The following is an 11,344-nucleotide window of genomic DNA, read 5'->3' as shown; positions in this document are numbered from 1 at the left end:
GCTGAGACAATAATGTCCCCGCTACCGCGTGTCGTGGTTTAAGGTACGCGTGTACGTGCAAAGAGACAAGACTTGTGCCCACCTGGGCAATATGGTAGTTTCTTCAGTAGTTTCTGCTGTATTGCAGAACGGCACTAACCACAGTATGAAAATATTTTTACGATGTTACGTAGCAATGAAATACAATGCTTCATTGCTTTAAAAGATTAAATATTTCTCTGCCATTTCTACGAAATAACAAAAGAGGAAGCCAATTACGGTAACAGTAATAAATTAAAAACGTATCAACAATGCATTCGTACTACAGAATAAAAATAGAAAGCACGTGATCTGCAGGCTGTATCTACATAATATATCTTTATCTGCCTGTAGCCCTTGAAAACGGACAGATTAACAAGAAAATATAGTTCTCCAACCTCAGTTTTTATCGTAATGCCCCAATAGTGGTATGATCTGAGATTAAAACGAGATTTTTGAGCAGCGTTTCAAGAAATTAGAGTCAAAAGGAGAAGAAAAGTGATTTTTTTGTAGTATTCAACCACTTACCGCTTTTAGAGAAAAACAGTGAATTGTGGGAGGACAAAGATTTCTACTATTTGTCTGTTTAATTTAATATTTTGGTCATCTTGAAACTGAGAGTTGAACATTTTTTCAGTTTTTGTTCGATTCGTACGTTTATTATAAGAAATAATAGGAATGAAAAACCGAAAACTGGTTACTTCAGAGACCGGTATTTTGAATAGTTTCAACAGCCAGGTTAAACTGGTCTGGAAAAAAAATCGATATCACTGAAAAGCGGTTGTTTCAGCCATAGCTGCTATCCTTAGAAACATATACAAAGCCTGCTTTTTCTTCAGTGCGGTATGTCACAAAAAAGCCACACAGGGCTCGGAGTTCTGTAATTTTTTTTGTTTATGACACGTGAAGCTCACAACGTAATTATCAATCTAACAAATCAGCTCACTGCAACACTAAAAAATTGTCGATAAAATCGAATTTGAAGTTTTCCGATGATCCTAAACCTCGGAAGATTTTTCTAAGTACCTCGAGAATGCTGCAATGTGGGAAGCCAAGGTTCAAGTTCCGGCCGATGTAAATTTTTAAACAAAGGCCGTCTCACTGAACGGATAGGGTCTTGTAGCCAAAAGAGTGGGGAATAATTTAGTGTACTGAAATCCTGAATAAAAACAACCTGCCTTCAAAAGTAAAATGTTTGCATTATTTATTGGTTCAAATGGCTCTGAGCACTATGGGACTTAACATCTGAGGTCATCAGTCCCCTAGACTTAGAACCGCGTGACTGCTACGGTCGCAGGTTCGAATTCTGCTTCGGGCATGGATGTATGTGATGTCCTTAGGTTAGTTAGGTTTAAGTAGTTCTAAGTTATAGGGGACTGATGACCTCAGATGTTAAGTCCCATAGTGCTCAGAGCCCTTCCTGAATGACTTCCTGTGAAGGGCAACAAAACGGAGCGCAGAATACCGCACACGTGCTGCTGTGCTCTTAGGGTACCGGGGATGACAAGAGGTCTTGCTATGAAATGAAATGCCACCACAGAATGTTGCTCCTGGTCGTCGTACCGTATGGAGGGCGATATTCAGATTGGTACCCCACTACTGTCCGGGGCGCCTCCAGACACGTCTTCACTGATCGTCTGGGCTCAGTTCGAAGCGGGAGTCACCTTTAAAGACAATTCTACAAGTCAGTGAGATTCCATACGCTTCCGGTGTAAATGTTATTCGAAACGGATGAAAAAAGTAAAAATCGCGCAATGGGAGCTGTAAGACCATGATGTAGAAAACGAAGTTACATTTTTTTCCATTTATTACGATGTCCATTTTCCGCAGCGAACGACATATGGCAATTGCTGTTTTCTTTTTTTACCGCCGCTCTCCCTACCGCCCCTCCTATCACTCAACACCACAAACCTGAACTGTGAACTCTAAACACAGCTCATATGATTCCCACAGACATGAATACGAGACGGTACTTGAAAAAACTGCACTTGTTATACTGTCAGTTGAGGACAACGTACGCAAAAACACAGTACCGTATGCAAATACAAGAGAAGCCACATTAAAATTTCTACTAAGGCAACATTCGGAAGTTTTACAAAAGCAAAGTGAAATGCAAAGTACCTATACGCAGAAGAAAGAAAATCGCGTTCCTGAAAGCGAAAAAAAAATTGAAAGTTGAGAGTGGAACCAAGTTCATTTAACTGAAACGTCCGCTAGCAACGAGGATAAAATCTGCTGACTTTAAAAATATGTAAAGAGGAGAAACATACGCCGTAAGTAAATTATACTCAAACCTTCATAAGCAAAAACTGCCGGTATAAGAATTTTCATGTATAAACGTACTGTGTATGCAGTGTTTGCAGAAAATATCACTGATGTCAATAAAAACGAAACACGTCTTGTGTCTCTCTTTAATGTCTCTATGTTTTTGACAGGAGAAAACAAATAATATATTTTTTAAAATTTTCTTTTCGTTTCGCAGCCTGTTGATATTTGTGAAGGTGAAATATTTTTCACAAGACAAACTTTCTAGCGTCATCAGGTGTTATGGGAACGGTAAGGAGCACTTTGAGACTGAAATTCACGTGTATCTGACGTCGAACGTGGCGTGCCGATTCCTCTCGGCGGGTAGCCTACTGCATAGGCTGTTGTCGGCGCATTCGCGCCGCTGCCATTTGTACAGTCCACAGCTTGCTAACCGGTAAAGCGCTGTCACGAGTGATGATATATATCGACAATCGAATCGGAATCACTTCTGTAGTGACTGAATTACGTAGGCTTCGTAACGCCCTGCAACGTATGATGATCTCGGAAAATATACCTTGGTGGGTGGGAGTGGGGTGGGGGAGGGGGAGGGGAGGGGTATTCAGCTAGGAAAATCATATCAAACTACTTCAGTCAAGGTCTAACTCATTGTAGAGATGCTATTATTCTTTGTTGGAAGAGACAAGCGTTAAGTCGAATTTTGTGAAACATTGTTAAAGATAATTATGGACATTAATAAAGCGTCATCTGATTATAGTGGAATGATCTTTTCAAACTAATAGTTGTTGTGATGTGTTAGAAGGACGGGTGAAAGTACCCGTAGTAATAAATACCTTGCGAATAACAATAATTATTACTTGTGGAAAAAAGTTTGTGGTCAGTATCTTATATATTTTGGTGGTAAGTTCCTATGGGACCAAACTACTGAGGTCATCGGTCCATAGGCTTACACACTACTTAATGCAACTCACACTAACTTACGCTAAGGACAACACACACCCATGTCCAAGGGAACGGTGGCAAGGCGCCCTACACCACGCGACTACCCTGAGCGACATATTATATGAGTTTCGTTTGCGTACGATATACTTCGTAACTTCTCGGCTCCAGGTGATTTGATCGAAGTATTTCTTTCACACGTTTTGGAATGTAGTGAAGTGCTGTTTTATTGCAACATAACGAGTCATATTTTGATAGTAAATTACCCTAATACTGTCACATAGGACGGCTATAGCCAACCGAAATTAATAACAATGAAATTACGTTGTACGACTGTGTCTATTGTCTTTTGCCACATTTTTTATGGAATACATCACGGATGGTGTGAAAGTGCCATAATTTGCATATATTTGAATAAAATTATTTGTAATGTGAATCTGTCATATTTTTTTTCCTGTTTTCTTACGTTATGACGTTTCGGGGTTTCAGCGTTTCTCATTTCCAATCTGTAACGAAAGTCGGAAGGGAATGGGAGCTATACATAGCGAAATTTTAGTCCAGCAGAGAGGATGGAGTCTTATAGGCCACGAAGGAGAATTATATAGTGCGTATGTTGGGTGGATGGGGAAGGGAGCAGACAAAAATTATGTGTATTATCCATAAAGCGTGTGTACTTACAAAGTTTCAGACACTGGTGACGTCAATTTCTGCACAAACTTACCTGTAAAACAAAAAAGAACTCTTTCAGTTTAATGACTTAAAATACGACACGGTAAACTTGCTTATAATAGAGTCCTAAATACAACTACACAGAATATGTTGAAATTGTATTTCGGCCGTCGCTCAAGACCGCCCATTCGCAACTCGTTCCTGAAGTTGCCATTGTACATTCTGTGGATACGTTTTGTGAAATAAGCGAGCTAGATGAACAGCGAATGGGCAGTAATAAAAGGACAACTGCCTCTGTGGCAGCACGTAATTTGTCTCGAAGCATCCATTAATGAAAACGCTCTTCAGAGCCAGTTCTGTGACCAAGCACAAAAGAGGGACTCGACAAACAAGTTCGGCAGTTTCCTCGCTGGCCTGGCGGACAATAGTTTCAGACACGCAACGACAGCGCGAGTTTCCCGTAACAGCCCGATGACTGCAGTATGTGGATTTCGAAATGGTTTCGTCAAAGTATCCTCGGCAGAATGTGGCCGCCTTCCTGTCTCTGTATTAAAATTATCATACTGCGGTGTAGTGTTTAATAATTTCGGGGTCTGTTCAAAGTAAACAGCCGTTCTCTCGACAGTATTTTCGTACTTTCCCTTACTGCAGAGATGCGCGGTATTATAAGTGACGTGACACAAAGGCATTTTGAGAAGAGAAATCAGAACACCACATGGGAAAGGAGGTGTGTATTAATAGCAACCTGTCATGGGATAACGGTCAGTCTTTTGCCTAATAATCACCAGCGTAGGGTAACCCATACTCCGTGAAATTGTGCAGTGAGGAATGAGAAGCGCTTCAAGAAATTATTGATGTCATTTTCCCTTTATCATACTATCTTTATTGAATAAATGTATACCGGATCGGATAAGTCCCTCATCCACGCTGTACGTTTGCATGTAACCAAATCTGTCCCAGTCTCCTTCATTTGAATCGTACGTGTGTGGTACAAATTACAGTGTAACCTGCGTCTTATCCAAACCCACTCTGCATTCAAGAGACTAAAGCTTTATCTGCAATCATCAGCAAAGCTTCCTTCTCGAGATAACCCACCTGTTTTCCTTCTGCCCAACAATAAACCATCAGTCACGCTGTAAACTATTGAACTATTTGTGCCTTTGACATCCATTTCTATTTCTGTTGTATTCCTTCCAAGTCTTCTGCTAGGCTTACCCTATTATTTATGGCTCCGGCTCTGACCAGTCAACTTCTCCATGTCGATGTCTTCCGCACTGCTACAAGACATTTATGTTAGGAGTCATTACATTCGACAAGAATGTAACGAGGGACCTGCGTAGCACTATATTAATAAATCTGACATTTCTCAAATCCCATATCTTTATTACTGTATTACCATTATCATTATCATGGTTATGATCATCATCATCATCATCATCATCATCATCGTTATAAATTCTGGTGCACTACACCAATTTTTAAGCTCACTCACTGAAGATGCAAGATTACAAGTACGAAAGAGTCCAAAGGCCACAATCTTGCGAATTTAAGTAAATCGATATATAAAATAAATAAATGTCTATAAATATAATAAAACCAGCTGACTTAGGCCTCTAAGACAGCTATCAAGCGATCAATAAGCGCTGACTTCAGTAAGATACCTGAAACAGTGATTGTGTTCGGCCTTATTTTATTTGAATACAATCTGGAAAACTAGTATCACAGACACTGACGAGTCATTGCTGTTTTATAATGCGCTCATGGATGACATACGTCGAGGAAATACCGTTGTCTGCGTTTTAATAAGTAAATGCTGTTGTGGAACACGACTGCTAAGTAGTTGATATAAATTCAAGGCTACATCTTTCCTCTCATCATGCTGTCACGATAGATCGTTAAATGAACAAAATCTTCGGCCCTGAGGTTTGTTACCGATTTACCAGCAAGTGCTACTCGTGGTAACACTACTCAAATAGTAGGACGGTCTATAAAGGTCCTTGTGTATACAGCAACCCGTCGTTGAGCTGCTCTTTTATACAAACACTTTCTGTATACTCACCGGTCGTCTCTTAAAAGGGATTGTTTTGTTTATTTCCTCACCGTATAGGACCTGTGTTTCTGGCTGCCCTTCCCACTATCTTCTCTTGGAGCTCGGGAGACCACACGGAAGACTGTAGCAGAAAAAGCACGACGTGACCGTTATAGACTACCAATGAAAAGGTCATCCACTAAACATGCCAGCCACTACTGCCAAAGACAACTACAAATGGCGACATTACACGATGACGCCGTTCACGATGACGCCGTTACTCGTCAGATAACCCCGGAAAATTTCATCAGCGACACTTCCATAATCTGCTCGCCTGGTGACCTTAATGCGAAAAAGTGATATTCTGGTTCTCAATAGCTAAAGTCGCTGTGTACCAATGAGTACTGGTAACGATCCTCAGTCTCGTCTGCTCTGAGTTGCTTTGGGACGGTCTATTCATCCTCTTAAAATGGCAGAGAGATAAAGCAGAGCGCCTTAAGAAGTTGGAAACCATTGGACATTAACACTAGTACGCAACGTGAGATGCAGGAAATGTGTAACTGTTAATAGAAAGAAAGAAGCGAGATTTTTGAGACGTAAAAGTAACTTCGAGTTTGTCGCAGGAGAGTGTTGTTGGACCATTTCTTTTTATAAATATATAGGGCGAGTCAAGACGAAAGTTAGATGCTTCGAGAGGAGATAGTATTAGTGACTTGAACGAAAAACGTCGTTTGAACGTATGTCCTGTTCTTAACAGTAACGACAGGAGCTAATGAGAACAATAGGGATCAGGACGAATGCAGGTGATAGTAGATCAGACATTGTGATCCAATGTATTGTTTAACTATGTTCAGTTCCTCAAAGAAGGCTTTCAAAAAGTCCACCTTCTACCGAAATACGTTTGCAGTCCTTGTAGACAGTTGTGGGGTTGCTGATCTGAGCTTATTTGTACAGTACTTTACTTGAATATTCGCTTGTAAAATGAAAGAGACAAGTTCCTCCTCTGCGCCCACTCTGCACTTGTAGAGTCGCTTTTAATCCAAACCCACACGCAGTAATTTAATGGAGTGAGCAAGGTACTGTAAAGTAACGTAATTTCTGTAATGTATCGTAATTAATCTAATGTAACGTAATTAATGTAATGTAATTAATGTAATGTAACGTAATTAGTCTAATGTAATATAAGTAATGTAATGGAGTAAGACAAACGCACATTGGAATAGTCAGTAAAGACAACACTACGCAGCGTAACGCCGCTTAGGCTGTACCCGCCTGAGATTGCTGGTGAAGGAGGACATGCGACTATCAACCGTGTTTTTCAGATAGCTGTATGTCAGATGCGGTGGAGAATGGGCATATGTTCATTTGAAGTTTGTTTGCTCAGAATCACCATTGCCCTCGACCCAGAAAGCATCTACCTTTCCTCCCGAGTCAACCTGTATGAATAAATGACCTATTGGAAGTTCCATCAGTCGTTTGTTCATGGTGGTGGTGAGCTAGAAAATGGTAGCAAAATTCAGAGAATCGACACTTAGTGCAGGGGATCGGCAATTTTTCCGCAACATAAAAAAATTTTGCGTATTGCGTATACACACACTCAAAGATTACTGTATGATTACACGATTGCAGGACAATCTCTGGAAACAGTCATATCCATAGCATAGAGGGGCATGCGCACGTAGCGATATAAGGTGGAAAGACCACGTAAAACTAATCGCCAGTTAAGGCAGATGACAAACTAGGTTTCACTGAAAGAATCCTCAGTAAATACAGTCCACCCATAAAGGAGGTGGCTTACAGAACCCTCGTTCGACCAATACTTGAATATTGCTCGTCAGTCTGGGTTGCGTACGAGACACGATTGATAGAGGAAATAGAGATGACATACCAACAATTGTTTTTCCCTCTAACCATTCTTGACTGGAACAGTAAAAGGGCGAAATGACTGTGATACACACAGTAGCCCTAGCTACACACTGTAAGGTGTCATGGAGAATGAGACATAGATGTAGACTTCATTTGTTAACTGACTCTTCTTGCAACGTCTAATGAAGAACACATCCTCCAACTGTAAAGCTAATCGATCCTGGCCATTCCGAAAATCTCGTCGGTGTTTTCAGTTAACTTGTGAGCCCTCTAAGGGATGGTATCATTTAGTTTCTTGTCACTACTAGCTTTATGTAATGATTTGTGTGCTGAATTCAGCTGTTGAACGAAATAAAAAGCACAATTTGAAACATATTATATTACTTCATTTCATTTATAGTTCCAGCCACAATGCGGCACTGCCCCTACAGAAAAGACCACGAGCAGTATGTATCTGCACCGCTCACCATTTGCGCTGCTTTCGCCACATTGCCGCCATTCGAATTATTCTCTTCAAAGTAGCAACAGTATCCACAACTTTCGCACATTCTGGCATTGTAAGAGTATTGTTTAATACGAAATTTCACTGGAAATATTTTTCATGTGGCGCAAGCATACAGTATCTAACAGTACAGATTTCCGGTGAAAACAATCGATATTTGGGATAGTAACAGAGTATGTCAAAAAGGACTTTACAATTTTTGAATGATACATAAATTTATTGAGATAATTTACAGAGTCGGTAGAATTGACATTTTGTAGAAAATAACCTCACGTTTGATTGACGTAGTGCATCATCAGCCCACTCCGCCACCAGGAACATCAGCATAGTACACAGTTAAAACAGCTATTTTCACTGGTGCGTAGCATGCTCGCTGTGTGTTTTGGATTCATGAAACGAACTCTGCAACAACCGTTCGGCGTAAATTTCGCACCGAATTCTCTGAAGACCTTCAAATCATGCCTGCAATTTACTCTTGACGAAAGAATAAGCAAAGTGAAGGTGCACGGCCGTTTCTTCTTCATAGAGAAAACTGTCACTGGTACTGTGTATTTGGATATGCTTGAAAACTTTTTAATTCCACAGATAGATGAAGATGACCAACTTGGGAAGCCTTACTACCAGCAAGATGGTGCACCACCTCATATCCTCGCGGAACTTCGAGGTTTCCTCAATAAACCCTCCCCAGGTCGGTAAAGGACCGATCGCATGTCCATCTCGCTCTCCAGACCCGACACCACGGGATTTCTTTCTCTTGGGTTTCATTAACGAATCTGTGTATGTTCCTCTCCTGCCAGACAGCTTAGCCGACCTGAAAAATCGAATGTACGCTGCCGTTGTACAAGTCACGCCTGATTTGCTGCAAAGAGTGTGAGAAGAAATTAAATACCGATGGGATGTTTTCAGCATCACAAACGGTAGCCGCATAGAATGAAAAAGACACTTGACACTTTTTTGCGAAACTTGAGGCAGGCTGCTACAAAATGAGACATCCAGCTATTCTATAAGTTATCTCAATAAGTATCAATGTCATTCCAAAGCATTTTTGTCTCGCCCTGTGTGTTGTTCTGGTCTTCAGTCCAAGGACTGGTTTGATGCAACTCTCCATGCTACTCTATCCTATACAAGCCTCTTCATCTCCGAGTAATTACTGCAACCTACATCCTACTGAATGTGCTTAGTGTATTCATCTCGTGGCCTCCCTCTACATTTTTGCCCTCCACGCTTCCCTCCAATACTAAATTGGTGATCCCTTGACGCCTCAGAACTTGTCCTACCAACCCATTCCGTCATTTAGTCAAGTTGTGCCACAAATTCCTCTTCTCTCCATCTCTATTCAGTACCTCCTCATTAGTTACGTGATGTACCCATCTAATCGTCAGCATTCTTCTGTAGCACCACATTTCAAAAGCTTCTATTTTCTTCTTGTCTAAGCTGTTTATCGTCCATGTTTCGCTTCCACACGTGGCTACACTCCATATAAATACCTTCAGAAAACACTTCCCGACACTTAAATTCTACTGGGCATTAACAAATTTCCTTTCCTTGCCATCGCCGGTCTACATTTTATATCCTTTATATTTCGACCATCATCAGTTATTTTGCTGCCCACATAGCAAAACTCCTTTACTACTTTAAGTGTCTCATTCCCTAATCTAATTCCCTCGGAATCACCTGATTTAATTCGTCTACATTCCATTATCTTCGTTTTGCTTTTGTTAATGTTCACCTTATATCCTCCTTTCAAGACCCTGTCCATTCCGATTAACTGCTCTTCCAGTTCCTTTATTCCTTTGCTGTGTCTGACAGAATTACAATGTCATCGACAAACGTCAAGGTTTATATTTCTTCTGCCTGGATTTTAATTCCTATTCCAAATTTTGAGGCGGCCAGGGTGGCCGAGTGGTTCTAGGCGCTACAGTCTGGAACCACGCGACCGCTGCGGTCGCAGGTTCGATTCCTGCCTCGGGCATGGATGTGTGTGATGTCCTTAGGCTAGTTAGGTTTAAGTAGTTCTGAGTTCTAGGGGACTGATGACCTCAGGTGAGTCCCATAGTGCTCAGAGCCATTTTTTGAACCAAATTTTGAGTTATTTTCGAAGTGTCTTCAGGATGTCGTCTTCCACATAAATCGATGTTATTGTAATATTACACACTGATGCTGAGATGATCGATTGTGACGACACATTCGCACAGCTTAAGACCCAGAAATCAGCCGCGTATTAATACACCATGGCAGTTTCTTAGCAACATAAGCTGTGCCGATTCGTTTTTGTCCATATCTCGAAAGCTCAGGTCTACATAAATGACGCCGATAAATCCTCGTTTTGGAGAGAGGGCGTGACTCGAACAAAAACCTGGCTCCGGAATGGCGGCGTCCGTATGTGTGGAAGACGGGGAAGAGAGGCTCGATTTTACGTTCCGAATCGTCCGGAACAGATGTCGTCGACGTGGGGGCGATGCGTCACACGAGTATCAGTGTCAAAGCGGCTCGCGCGGCCGTTTAAGAAGATCGCGAGTGGCTGGGGGCCGCGGGAGAAAAGGAGGGCAGAGCAGAGAGCAGCCATTTGTTTGGCGGTCGTAATCCTTGTCGCGGCGTGTCGGACAGAGACGGAGCGCGGGTTCACGTGCCATTACCTCGGGCGCGGGCCCGACTGATGGCGCGGGGGCCTCTTCGCCGGCGCTCGGCGCTGCTCCCCGCGAGTGCTGTATATCGAGCGTGCCTCGCCGGGCGGCTGGCCGTGGCAGCCCGACAGCACTCACCACATCAACCCACACCCCAGGACAGACACGTCGCGCGCTCTCCAGTATCAGCTCTCTGCCGGAAGCCCGGAGTCCCGCTTCGTCGTGCCAGCATCTGCCCAGAGCTACAATCGAGCAGTGTAAATATAACATAAACATTATAAGTGCAATTACTTTTCACAAAACGCGTTTTAAGTTCTGTTGTGTTCTCGGAACTCGGTTGCATGTCCCTAGACTTGGCTCAGGTACATGTTTCAACCACTTCTATAATTACTTATACTGAACGTTGATATGTTTTATTTTTTTTTTTTCGAA

The 11,344-nt window shown here is 41.9% G+C and overlaps 1 long non-coding RNA gene across 1 annotated transcript in view; it reads right to left on the bottom strand.

Annotated features, from left to right (window-relative positions):
• Positions 1-3,813: 3,813 nt before the first annotated feature.
• LOC124615699 overlaps positions 3,814-11,344 on the bottom strand; it is a 1,055,233-nt gene continuing 1,047,702 nt past the window's right edge. Inside the window, exon 3 of the long non-coding RNA XR_006979806.1 lies at positions 3,814-3,943. This is a non-coding gene — a long non-coding RNA (uncharacterized LOC124615699). The remainder of the gene's footprint in view (positions 3,944-11,344) is intronic.

This window comes from Schistocerca americana, chromosome 5 (genome assembly GCF_021461395.2).
Source record: "Schistocerca americana isolate TAMUIC-IGC-003095 chromosome 5, iqSchAmer2.1, whole genome shotgun sequence".
Lineage (NCBI taxonomy): Eukaryota > Metazoa > Arthropoda > Insecta > Orthoptera > Acrididae > Schistocerca > Schistocerca americana.
The sequence above is the reverse complement of the archived record's forward strand: the minus strand, read 5'-3'. Positions and strand labels throughout refer to the sequence as shown.